Consider the following 13,673-nt stretch of genomic DNA (forward strand, 5'->3'; position numbering starts at 1 on the left):
AATGATGATAGTTGTATACTTATTTTCAAAATACTTTTAAAAAATTTTTCTTGAAACTTATTTGACTGTGTGCTTTTTAAAAGTGTGTTGTTTAATCTCCAGAGATGTTGGATTTTCCAGTTCTCATTCTGTTTTTGTATTTAATTTCACTGCCATTTGAGGACACACTGTGTATGATTTCTATTAATATGTGTTAAAATGTACAACTGGTCTTTTTAAAAAATATTGTTACCAGACAGCGATGTGTGGATTGTTTTGCCCAATGTATTCAAATGACCAGTTCCTGAGACACTGGGGTTTCAGAGTGAAAAAGTTTATTACTAGTTGCAAAGCAGGAGATTAGATGGCCTATCAGCTCAAAATCTGTCTCTCTGAACTGCAATAATTCTGGTAGTTTCATAGTATTGAAAGATGGGCAAATTTTAGGATAAGGAGCACAGTGACCCCAGATGATGTCATTTGAGGTGATCTAATTATTGAGTATGTGCAGATTGATTATGTGCTTAGAGAACATATGTAAGAAAATGGCAGCCTTAATATGATGGCGGGCATGATTTTTAGTATAGGTGAACTGCACGTTCGAGTCTAAGTTACTGCGCATGTCAGGAGGGCCCACTTTGGTTAGATCCAGTCTCAGTTATCAAGGTAACTTTGGACTTGGGGTAGGTTAGTTCTGGGCAGACCCAGGGCCCTTCATTAATAAACATTAGGGGCTATGTTAAATGGTCACAGGCCTCTAAAGTCGAAAAACCAGCTAAAATGGGTACAAGTGAAGGTCAGTCACAAGGGTTTTACAATCACAAGGGCACAAAATAAAGATTATACAATCATTATCAGAGATCAAGGCAGCCACATTAGAGTTCAAAGATTTCAGGTATTACCCTCTATCTATTGTAATACACCAGAATGCAAAAAGGAACATCTATACAATAATTCAGTAATCGAAATCATCCCTTAAGTCCCAATTTCATGGTTACAATGTATTTTTCGGTTTTAAGATTAGCCTTTATACAAATTAGCATATCCTTCAGTGCAGTTTATTGAAAACTAATAACATGAAACCCTTATGCCTCCCTCTTAGTTTAAGAAAAAGATATCGTGGACAACTCTGAGACCCTCTGTGGGTCCTTCCCAAGGACACCCTCACTCCCCACCCCGGGGTAAGCCATATTCTGAATTCTGTATGAACAATTCCGCTACTATTTTCCCTCCCTACCCCAACTATTGGAAACCTCCATTATTTAAAATAAATCATTCTCAAACTCCCAATGTAGGAACAGATAAAATCAGAATCCCTCTGGTTGACCAGGACAAGGTTTAGGTCCCAGACAACAAAATCTGGACTTGGCCGGCTAAAGACCGGCAGAGGTAGCTAGCTAGTCTAAAGGTCGATTTACTCAGACTTCATTTACTTACCCATAATACACTGCACATAATACAGTTTCTTTTCAAGCTAAAAATAATATTTCTTTCTCTTTACATTTTAAAGGTGAGAATGTTGATCACCGAATTTTTGGACGAATCTCCGTAGGCAGTACTTTATTTGGCAGGGGGCAGAGGTGCGAGTAAATAACCACCATCATTGTACTAGGAGTGGCAGTTACTGGGGAAGTCAGGTTCGAGATGATGATGGTATACTCTGGTTTCTCTTCAGATCGTATAAATCTTTCGCCTTTTACTAAAGATTTCCGTGGAGAGAAACAAGCATGAGTTCTTAACCAATTTTTTGAGGCTCTGTTTTTACAGAGCTTACCAGGCTGTGTTGTAATAGAAGACTTCAAAAGTGTGGTGGTGTGTGCTTGCAGTGGTTGTTTTATAATGTCACATGTAAGTGTTATATTCTGAATTTTTTTCATGTGTGGTGTGCTTACCAAGTTTGTTGTGCATTAATGGTTTTTTTTTTGTTTGGGGTTTTCTGTTCAGAAGGTTTTTGATTTGTGTTTCTGTGCCGTCAAGTACATGTCTTGTTTTGTAGTGAAAAACCGCTTTTATTTTGTTATTTAACTTTTAGTTGGGTACATGCGTTCCAAATAATTTTGTGGAGTTAAATTAATAATGCTGTTAATGTTCTGTGTTCTCCTTTTTTTTTCTCAATGTTATTTGATTCAAAATATACGTATGTAAGTACATGTTTGTTTTTTGTAGGGCCAGGCACCGGGAATCGAACCCGGGTTCGGGTATGGCTGGCAAGAGTTGGGCCACTGAGCTAATACATTATTTGGATTAAAACAGTTTGTAAAGCAATTTAACAATGAACATGTGTTAGTATTTTGTTTCAGTCTGCTGGAGTGGAGGGAGATAGACCGATTCAAGGATTCACTTATAAATTAGGGCACTTTGTAGGAAAATTTTGTGTTATCTTTGTTAAAGTAGACACTGGTCAGTTTAGCTAACCGAAACTGATCTTAACTAAAAGACTATCTAGATGGGTGGATGGGTGAATGTATGGTTTCCCAGACCAAGCCTTAATCCTATTAAATTTTATGTAATTGCCAAGCATTCTTTTTCCCAGTAAAAGGCTGAATTACATCAGGTAATTATGTCTTAGCTCAAGTTTGGGCAATTTTTATTTCAGTTTCTGCTATGTTGTTACTTTGTAGCTTTATTTTGCTTATTTTTGTTTCTTTGTATTCCAGGTTCTAGATTTTTACTATTAAGAACATGGCTGCTATGAACACTGTTGTATGTGTCTATAGGGACACATGTACATGATTTTTGTAGGGTATATTTCTTGGAGTAGAATTGGTGGGCATGTGATGTTATTTATCAGATAAATACCAACTTATTTTCCAAAGTGTTTGACTTGGTATTCTCCTGCCTATATGGTAAACCTGAAATGGTATCTATTTGGAGGGGTTGGGTGCAGGGGGGGGTGTGAAAATTTTTTTATTAGAAGATATAGTTCTAAGAACAGAAGTATAATTATGTGCTAGTTTATAGTTCCTTATAAAATTAATACAAAATGAAAATCTGAAAAGTTATCTGAAATCTGAAATGTTAAGTAGTTCCTCCTGTACTTTAGTTTTAATCACTTTTCCTGAATATTTGAACATATTTGGGTGAAGAGCGTATACTTCTATTTTTATCGTTAATGTAGTGTGTGCCCTTTAAAGTTTGGCATAGTCTTTAAGAATCATCTGAAGCTTCTGCTCAGTATGATGTTCCCTCTGGCTTTCAGTCTACCACTAAAGAATGCCTTCTGAGGGTCAAGCTAGCCCAGAACTACCTCCATGAAATCTTCAGTTGAAAGTATTAAGGTTGTATCAGTAGAACCTTTTGCAGGGTCTTGATATACTGATCCAGAACCATTTTTTTTTAGGTCAATAGTCTGCTTAACTTCAGTATTTCCACCTTTAGCGATAAGCCATTCAAATACAGCATTTACTTTCTTTACTTTGTCCTATATCCTTAAAGCGGTGTTTTTCTTTGCTAGCTGCCAGAATGCAATATCCCAGAAACAGAATGGCTTTTAAAAACGGGAACTGAATTGCTAGTTTACAGTTCTAGTGCTGAGAAAGCGTCCCAATTAAAACAAGTCTATAGGAATGTCCAATCAAAGGCATCCAGAGAAAGGTACCTTAGTTCACAAAGGCCGATGAAGTTCAGGGTTTCTCTCTCAAATGGAAAGGCACATGGCGAACACGGTCAGGGTTCTTCTCTCATCTGGAAGGGCACGTGGCGAGCACGGCAACATCTGCTAGCTTTCTCTCCTGGCTTCTGGTTTCATGAAGCTCTCAGGGAGACATTTTCCTTCTTCATCTCCAAAGGTCACTGGCTGGTGGACTCTCCCTCGTGGTGCTGCGGCATTCTCTGCTCTCTCCGAATCTCCCACTTCCTCCAAAATGTTTCCTCTTTTATCGGATTCCAGTAAACTAATCAAGACCCACCCAAATGGGTGGAGACACGCCTCCATCTAATCCAGTTTAACAACCACTCTTGATTAAATCAAATCTCCATGGAGATGATCTAATTACAGTTTCAGGCATACAATACTGAATAGGGATTAGAAGAAACGGCTGCCTTTACAAAATGGAATTAGGATTAAAACATGGCTTTTCTAGGATACATACATCCTGTCAAACCAGCACAGGCAGTGACCTATTTCCTCAAATACCAAGGTACTTTGAAGTCCCCACCCTCAGAGAGTGCCTTAAATGAAATGTCAGATGTGGGCACAAGATCCGCATATGCATTTGAGATGACACTATCGCCAGTTCCTTGGATCTTGGTTTGAAAGTGAATTCTGTTCCCTCCCTTCCACTTCTCAGTTTGTATAGACTGTTCTGAATATACTGGTTTAGCAAAACAAACCTCAGTTGTCTCAAATCTCGACACATCACTACCTGCAAAATGATGTAAAACATGCCTTGCAGAAAATCCACACGCACGTAATCCATGCAGTATTTATGGATTTGTCAAAACCTGCTAGGCTAGCAAAGTTAGGATCAATGTGTAAGGGATTCCAGTCTCCACTGAGGCAGTACAAAGCAGCCTGATTAAGTGAGTTCGTATCTGTAAGTACAGTATCAGGAGTTCTATTAGGTATAACTGCAGCTGACTTTGTTTGATGTCTCTTTTCCACCAAATCCTCCAGAGCCAACAGCGAAGAGAGAGAATTGATTATAACATTTAAGTTCCTTTCCAGAATAAGAATAGACATCAAAAGAATTACCAAACCAGATCCTTTATACAAGGATATCAGTAACAATTGTTTCACATTGTAATTTCCCTGTTCTGGGAGGGGGGTTATATAACTCCAAGTTTTATTCTCCATGAAGAACTTTTGCCAAGTTTACTGAAAGTCCGGGAATCTCTGCCATTCCTCCACCCTTCATAGATTTCTGAGCTAAAATAACTCAAAAGTAGGCAAACAGGAGAAATCAGGATGTCTTTCAAAGATAAATTCCAAGTCTTTGGGATCCTTGACTGATGCTTGCTGTGCTGGTTTGAAAGGAAGTATGCCCCCTAAGAAAAGTCATGTTTTAATATAAATCCCATTTCTTAAAGGTAGAATAGTCTCTATTCAATGCTGTGTATTTGGGACTGTGATGGGATCATCTCCCTGGTTGATGAGATTTAGTTAAGAACGGTTGTTAAACTGGATTAGGGGATGATATGTCTCCACCCATCTGAGTGGGTCTTGATTAGTTTCTGAAGTCCTATAAAAGAGGAAACATTTTGGAGAATGAGAGACTCAGAGAGAGCAGAGAATGCTGCAGCACCACCAAGCAGAGAGTCCACCAGCCAGCGACCTTTGGAGATGAAGAAGGGAAATGCCTCCCGGGGAGCTTCATGAAACCAGAAGCCAGGAGAGTAAGCTAGCAGATGACGCTGTGTCTGCCATCTGCCCTTCCAGCCGAGAGAGAAGCCCTGACTGCGTTCGCCATGTGCTTTTCCAGATGAGAGAGAAACCTTGAACTTCATCGGCCTTCTTGAACCAAGGTATCTTTCCCCAGATGCCTTTGATTGGACAATTCTATAGACTTGTTTTAATTGGGACATCTTCTCGGCCTTAGATCTGTAAACTAGCAACTCATTAAATTCCCCTTGTTAAAAGCCATTCCGTTTCTGGTATATTGCATTCCAGCAGCTAGCAAACTAGAACAGATTTTGGTACCGGAGAGTGGGGTGCTGCTGCAGTTTGCAAATACCAAACATGTTGGAACGGCTTTTTAAATGCATATGGGGAAGATTCTGGAGGAGTCGTGAGAAGCTTGATAGAGAAGGCCTAGAATGCTTTGGAGAGACTGTTGGGAGAAATGTGGACTCTAAAGATACCTCTGATGAGGCCCTAGACAGAAATGAGGCACGTGTTATTGTAGACTGGAAGGAAAGTGAGCCTTGTTTTAAAATGGCAGATAATCTGGCAAAATTGACTCGTGGCTTTGGCTGGAAGGCAGATTGTAAAAGCCATGAACTTGTATATTTAGCAGAAGAGATCTCCAAATTAAGTGTTGAAAGTGCAGCCTGGTTTCTCCTCACAGCTTATAGTGAAATGCGAAAGGAAAGAGATAAGCTGAGAACTGAACTCTTGAGTAAAAAGAAACTAGAAATTGAGGTCCTGGAAAATTCTGGGCCTACAGAAAGGGAGACTACAGAGTATAGTGTGGATTTAACCAAATGTGGAACCAGCCAGCCATTTCAGAGAAAGTCAGGATTGGACATGGAGTTATCCAGGAAAGATTTGTGGAAACTCCTTATGTCTGATGGGCATGATCCAAGGCTACTGCATAGAAAGCCAACGAGAGTGCTGTGGGACCTGTATAAACAGAGCCGCTGCCAGTCTGGACTGAGGGGTTCAGAGAAGGGACACATTGGAGGAAAAATAACTTCAGAGGCAAAACCGTGGAGGCTGAGGTCTGAAGTCAAGAAGCCTCGGGCCAGGAGAGTGGACCCACCCAAGCCCGTGGAGAGGGTGAGTTTGCCCCAAAGGCAGAGAATGGGCCTTCCACCTCATTGCAGTGGGAGAGTCATGCCGCCTCAGGTCTTGGAGAGAGTGAAGCACATTCCTTGGGGTTTGGGGAGAGCCTGGCTGCCACCACATGGAGGGGTTGAGTGTGTGCCCCGGAGATGGCAGAGAGCCTGGGTGCGGCCCCAATGCTTGGAGAGGGTGGAGCCGAGAAAAAGGTGGTCTCCCCAATATCCCCCAAGGTTGCATTCAGAGAGAGGCAGGCGTAGGCATTTGGAAAGGGTGGGACTGCCACTTTCTAAAGCCCTGAGGATAAATGAGTCTCAGACTTTGAAATCTAATGGACTTTGCCCTGCGGGTTTTCGAAACTGTATGGGTCCAGTGACCCCTGTGTTCCTTCCTCCCTATGGAAATGTGTCTATGTATCCTGTGAATGTTCCTTCTTTGTATGCTGGCAGCAAATAACTTGTCATGAGTTTTCAAAGGTCCAGAGTAAATGGAGAGAATTTTGCCTTAGGACAGACCATGCCTGTAACTGATTTGATGAGATTTTATACTGTCTCTAATTTGATACTTTGTTTGTATTGCTACTGAAAGGTTTAAGGATATCTGATATTGTTATGAAATTAATGTATTTTGTATATGGGAAAAACATGTCTTTTTTAGGGGCCAGAGGGTGGAATGTGCTGGTTTGAAAGGAAGTATGCCCCCTAAGAAAAGTCATGTTTTAATATAAATCCCATTTCTTAAAGGTAGAATAGTCTCTATTCAATGCTGTGTATTTGGGACTGTGATGGGATCATCTCCCTGGTTGATGAGATTTAGTTAAGAACGGTTGTTAAACTGGATTAGGGGATGATATGTCTCCACCCATCTGAGTGGGTCTTGATTAGTTTCTGAAGTCCTATAAAAGAGGAAACATTTTGGAGAATGAGAGACTCAGAGAGAGCAGAGAATGCTGCAGCACCACCAAGCAGAGAGTCCACCAGCCAGCGACCTTTGGAGATGAAGAAGGGAAATGCCTCCCGGGGAGCTTCATGAAACCAGAAGCCAGGAGAGTAAGCTAGCAGATGACGCTGTGTCTGCCATCTGCCCTTCCAGCCGAGAGAGAAGCCCTGACTGCGTTCGCCATGTGCTTTTCCAGATGAGAGAGAAACCTTGAACTTCATCGGCCTTCTTGAACCAAGGTATCTTTCCCCAGATGCCTTTGATTGGACAATTCTATAGACTTGTTTTAATTGGGACATCTTCTCGGCCTTAGATCTGTAAACTAGCAACTCATTAAATTCCCCTTGTTAAAAGCCATTCCGTTTCTGGTATATTGCATTCCAGCAGCTAGCAAACTAGAACACTTGCATTCTAAGGTTCTTGCATAACTAACTTCTAGTTCATTATAAGCAGAAGAAAACGGAGGAACTTTGTGGCCAACAACTTCAGCAAATCCTGATGTGGCTATTGATGCTACAGCTGATTGGTTGACATACCTCCTTGTGAATTTAGTTTACTTAGAACTTCAGTTTAAACCCAATTGATTCTTGAATACTCAGAGGTTAGATGGCATTATCAAAGTCACAGATCTTCTCCAATTAGCCTTCATTGCCTCAAGAGCCATTGGCTGATTCCTCAGTCTTACAGTGGCTCCAAGCATTGGTTCCAAGGATCTGTTCCCAGTGTAATTTTCCAATCCATCCTGCTCCAACCTCAAACAAACCACTATTTTCCTCACCACTCGCGTGGCAAAGCCAAAGGTACCGGTGTAATCAGGCTTCAGATCTTCTAGATCTTTTGGCAAAACATTCTGTGTTGGTGGACTTCTAGCAGAACACTGTAACATAACATTGTTACAGCGAATATTGTTTTCCTGCCTTCAAGTGCAGAGTATTTGTAAACCAAGTTTAGCAACACTATAATTTGCCTGGCCAAAGTTGCCATATATTGCAGAAGTTGAGGAAGTCATAATAATCCTTCCATAATTCTGTTTCTTCATGTGTTTCCATGCCTCTCCTATCGCTTGGAATGAACCCTACAAATGCACTCAATGAATTATATCTTAGTCTTTATTACTTATCCTAGCACAGGAAGGAACTATCCCTCAATCCCAGCCTTGCTGTTCACAACATCTGTTTTGGTTTTTTGTTTTCATCTTTTCTTTGCATGGGCAGGCACCGGGAATTGAACCCGGGTCTCTAGCACAGAAGGTGAGAACTCTGCCACTGTGCCACCATTGCCTGCCCACAACATCTGTTTCTTCAAAAGCATCCAATACTGTCTTTTCACCCTTCTCCAGCTTCCACTGAATCATAGGTGGCCACTGCTTTTCTGCCTTTCCTTCTTATTTCTTCAACAACCTTATCAGCAGCTAAGGAACTTTTACCATTTCCCTTGAAGTCCCCCCCTAAATCATTTACAACAATTGATGCACCTTTTTTGTAAAAGCCAAAGCATAGGCTCTGTCTTACCCCAGCACGGGTGACCAGTAGCACCTCTTGACCAACCTCATGAGGCCTTGCTCCAACCTGCAGCGATACACACACACACAGAGACACAAGCAGAGTGGACTGAGCTCATGTGAAATAGCATCTTACAGTGATTCTAACTTTTATTTTTTGATTCCTGACAGGTTGAACATATTTTGAAGCTTTGTTTGCCCTATTTTCTTTTAAAAGCTTTACGATGTTCTTTCCTCTTGTCAGTTTCTGAACTTTCTGGTACTAATTTTTTTGTGAATAGCATGAAGAAGGGATTCCTCTTTATTTTTTCATATGAATGACCAATTGTCCAGCACCATTTGTTGAATGATCTTTCCTTTCAGCCTCGATCTGCTTTGACATCTATATGGGTCAATGACTGGCCTCTCCCCCCCCCCTCCGGTGTGTGTGTGTTTACCCACGCCAGTATCACACAGGCTCATTACTATAGATTTATAATGAATTTTGACAGCTGTAGACTGAGTCCTTCCACTTGATTTTTCTTTTCATAACTAACCTGGCTTTTCTTGGCCCTTAGCTCTTACACAAATTTTTTTTTAGAAGTAGTTTGTTATTTAAAACAAAGCAAACAATTTGGAATTTAATTGCATTGTCCATAGATTAATTAGGGGAGAATTACAACCCTTATGAAATTGTCTTACTATCCATGAATGTGGTGGGACTCTATTTATTCATTTAATGATATTTAATGAGGTTGTGATTTTCTGTCATCCCCCCTACACCCCCAAATCCCAGTAACAACTATATGGACTGTGATGTGATGTGTGTAACCTCAGAGAATTTACCAGGATGACCAGTTTTAGTTTGCTAGCTGCTGGAATGCAACATACCAGAAACAGAACGGCTTTTAAAAGGGAAATTTATTAAGTTTCAAGTTATCAGTTCTAAGGCCATGAAAGTGTCCAAATTAAGGCAAGGCCATAAAAATATTCAAATTAAGGCATCTAGGGAAAGATACCTTGGCTCAAGAAAGGCCAATGATGTTCAGGTTTCTCTCTCAGCTGGAAGTGCACATGGCGACATCTGCTAGCTTTCTCTCCAGGCTTCTTCAGTGGCTTCCCTGGGGGACATTTTCTTTCTTCCTCTCCAAAGTCTCTGGCTGCATGGGCTCTAATGCTTTTTCCAAAATGTTCCCTCTTAAAGAGCTCCAGGAAGCAACCCCACCTTGAATGGGTAGAGACACATCTCCATGGAAACCAGCTAATCAAAAGGCCCCACCCACAGCTGGGTGGGTCACATGTCCATGGAAACCATCAAAAAGCTCCCACCATGCAATATTGAATGAGGATTAAAGAACATGGCTTTTCTGCAGCACACGACAGTTTTAAACCAGCACAGCCAGCGTCACTGCTGTATTTCATCCTCGTAAACATCCCATGTGAGCAACTACTCAAGGTGCTTTCTTGATGGTTCATGGACCCAGAGCACCCTGTCCTTTCCTTCATCCCCACGGTCAGCCTCCTTGGACAGTGACCCAGCCCTCTGTCTCCTCCTTGGCTGGTGGTCACTACAGAAGAATTCATCCAAACCCAGGAGAGAGGGGTGCTCGGAGTGGCACCTGTTACAAGGTCCAATGGGGTGGGTCAGGGACTGATACTCAGGATGGCTTTCAGCTCTAAGAATTCTTCACCATTGTATTAAGTTTTTGTCCCCTTAGATGCCTTAAGATTTTTCTGTGGGGCCATCTGTGCCGGACCCTGGGGTAGGGCGTGGGGGTGGGGGTGGGGCCGGGGAGGGGGTGAGGGATGCTTTGATCAAACTGCAGGAGAGAAGGGGACTAGACTCCCATCTCCCCATTCAGAAACCTGTTAGAGCAGCCCTTAGAAGTTTGGCCTTGACAAAAAAGGTTTATTTGGTACAAAATTTATATTTTGACTAGTGCATCTCCTAATATAACTTATGTAGATAGTTACTTGAACAACATAAGTACATGGAACCTTGAGTAGGGCATGAGATTTTGTTGGTTTGTCCAGAGTGATGCCACGATGAATCCCAGAGTGATTTGATCAATGAGTACAAAAGTATTTGCACAGTCCCCTTCGGGGAATGGTGAGAAGGGGAAAATTCAACCTCCCCAAGTTGAGTTCTTGATATTCTCACAAGCAGTGTGGACAACCAAACTATAGGCTAAGCCCCCAGTCTTGGGATTTGTTCATATGAAACTTAATCCCACAAAGGATAGGTCAAGCATACTTAAAATTAGGCCTAAGAGTCACCCCCAAGAGAGCCTCTTTTGTTGCTCAGATGTGGCCTCTCTCTCCAGCCAACACAACAAGCAAACTCACCATCCTCCCCCTGTCTACATGGGACATGACTCCCAGGGGTGTGGACCTTCCTGGCAACGTGGGACAGAAATCCTAGAATGAGCTGAAACTCAGCATCAAGGGATTGAGAAAACCTTCTCGACCGAAAGGGGGAAGAGCGAAATGAGACAAAATAAAGTGTCAGTGGCTGAGAGATCCCAAAGAGAGTTGAGAGGTTATCCTGGAGGTTATTCTTACGCATTAAATAGATATCACCCTTGTTAGTCAAGATGTAGTGGAGAAGCTGGAGAGAACTGCCTGAAAATGTAGAGCTGTGTTCCAGTAGCCAGGTTTCTTGAAGATGATTGTATAATGATATAGCTTTCACAGTGTGACTATGATTGTGAAAACCTTGTGTCCGATGCTCCTTTTGTCTACCTTATCGACAGATGAGTAAAACATATGGAATAAAAATAAATAATAGGGGGAACAAACATTAAAATAAATTTAGATTGAAATACTAGTGATCAATGAAAGGGAGGGGTAAGGTATGGTATGTATGAATTTTTTTCTGTTGTCTTTTTATTTTTTTCTGAATTGGTGCAAATGTTCTAAGATATGATCATGATGATAAATATGCAACTATTTGATGATATTGTGAATTACTGATTATGTAGAACAGAATGCTCAAAAGTTAAGAATGTTTGCATTTGTTGTTATATTTTTTTAATTAAAAAATTTATTAAAAAAGAAGCTTCAGGGCTTGAAAGAAAATGTCAATTTAAAACAATCCCATCCATTTTGAGAAAGCAGATGATTCTAACAACTGGGTAACAAAACCTTTGCAAATTCGATTTCCAAATCTTTTCTTCCCATGGAATTTAAGGAGAACTTAACCTAGTCATCAGCCTGATGGAACAGTCACCTAGCATGGAAGTGATACTGTTGAAACTCTTTCCATCTACTGATTTGTTGGAACAAGGCTTTTTGCTTTGAAAACAATGTGAAAAGAAAAAAGAAAAAAAGAATAGTGTTGAAACTAAACCTTATCTCTATCAATAACTATAAGTATCCATTTAATTGAGATGCATTCCCAATTAAAAATTCACTTACTAATTGTCTATCAAAATTTGTAATATATTTTTGTGGTTTTGATCAAGTGTGTATTACTAATCATTGTAAAGATAGCTCAATCCAGAAGAAGAATATGAATGCAGAGAATTTTAAGTTCAAAGATACGAAAAAAATTAAATTCAATTAACATACTTATTTTTGTTAAAGAGAAATATGGTTGGATGATCAATAGAAGACTTTCGGGCATAGAAATATATTACTATTAAATTATTGGAAAAATGTAAATGGAAAACAAGTTCAAGGGGAAAATGTAAAGAAAAAATTTTTAATTGATGGTGAGTATTAAATCTCTTTGGACTGTAACTTCCATTGATTACATTTTTAAAATTGATGTTATGTGCCAAGTGTTCATTTTCTGCAACAATATAACTTTTTTTTTTTTAATGTAGCTATCATCTTAAAATTCAAAAGGAACATGGTTGGTTGGTTGTTTGTTTTTTGAAGCACACAGTTTTTTAATTTCTCAAAATTCCTCTGGGAAGTACAGGAGTGAAATATTTGACTCCCTCTGTTAAGTTGTCTGCCTTGTGACATAAACTGAGCACTAAAAGGGAAGCAGCACCCCCTTGTGGCCAGAATATATAAAGAAATCCTTCAACTCAACAAGAAAAAGACAAACAACTCAATTGACTAGAACAGACATTTATCCAAAGATGATATCCGAATGGCCAGACAGCACATGAAAAGTTGTTCAACTTCGTTAGTCATTAGGTTAATGCACGTCAAAACCACCATGTGATACCATTTCACACCTACTAGAATGGCCACTATTGAAAAAACAGAAAGCTGCAAGTGTTGGAGAGGGTGTGGAAAAATAGGAACCTTCATTCATTACCAGTGGGAATGTAACCTGCTGTAGCTGCTGTGAAAAAGTTTGGCAGTTCCTCAAAAAGTTAAGTGTAGAATTATCATAAGACCCAGCCATCCACTTGTGGATATACACATAAAGATTTGAATACAGGACCTCAAACAGGATATTTGCACACCCTTGTTCATTTTGGCATTATTCACAATTGCCAAAAGATGGAAGCAGCCCACATGTCCGTCAAACAATGAATGGATAAACAGAATGTGGTATATGCACCTGCAATGGAATATTCAGTCACAGAAAGGGAATATAATTCTGGCCCATGAAACAACATGGGTGAACCCTGAAGACATTATGTTGAGTGAAATAAGCCAGACACACAAAAACAAGTATTGTAGGATCTCACTGATATGAAATAATTAAGGTAAGCAAACCCGTAGAACCAGAATCTAGAATATAGGTTACTAGGGGATGGGGTGGGTAATCGGGATTAGGGAGTTAAGGTTTAAAATGTCCAGTTCCTATTTGGATGATGGAAAGGTTTTGCTAATGAATGATGGTGACGGTCGCACAACATTGTGAATGTAATT

General features: G+C 40.3%; 1 non-coding gene and 1 pseudogene across 1 annotated transcript; one reads left to right on the plus strand and one right to left on the minus strand.

Annotated features, from left to right (window-relative positions):
- The first annotated feature begins 1,634 nt into the window (after positions 1-1,634).
- Positions 1,635-1,750, plus strand: LOC143656684 (U5 spliceosomal RNA). The gene has a single exon (XR_013162588.1). It is a non-coding gene; the product is annotated as a U5 spliceosomal RNA (small nuclear RNA).
- Positions 1,751-3,107: 1,357 nt separating this feature from the next.
- LOC143656548 (peroxisomal multifunctional enzyme type 2 pseudogene) lies at positions 3,108-8,411 on the minus strand (annotated as a pseudogene).
- Positions 8,412-13,673: the final 5,262 nt, after the last annotated feature.

This window comes from Tamandua tetradactyla, chromosome 14, assembly GCF_023851605.1.
Source record: "Tamandua tetradactyla isolate mTamTet1 chromosome 14, mTamTet1.pri, whole genome shotgun sequence".
Taxonomy (NCBI): Eukaryota; Metazoa; Chordata; class Mammalia; order Pilosa; family Myrmecophagidae; genus Tamandua; species Tamandua tetradactyla.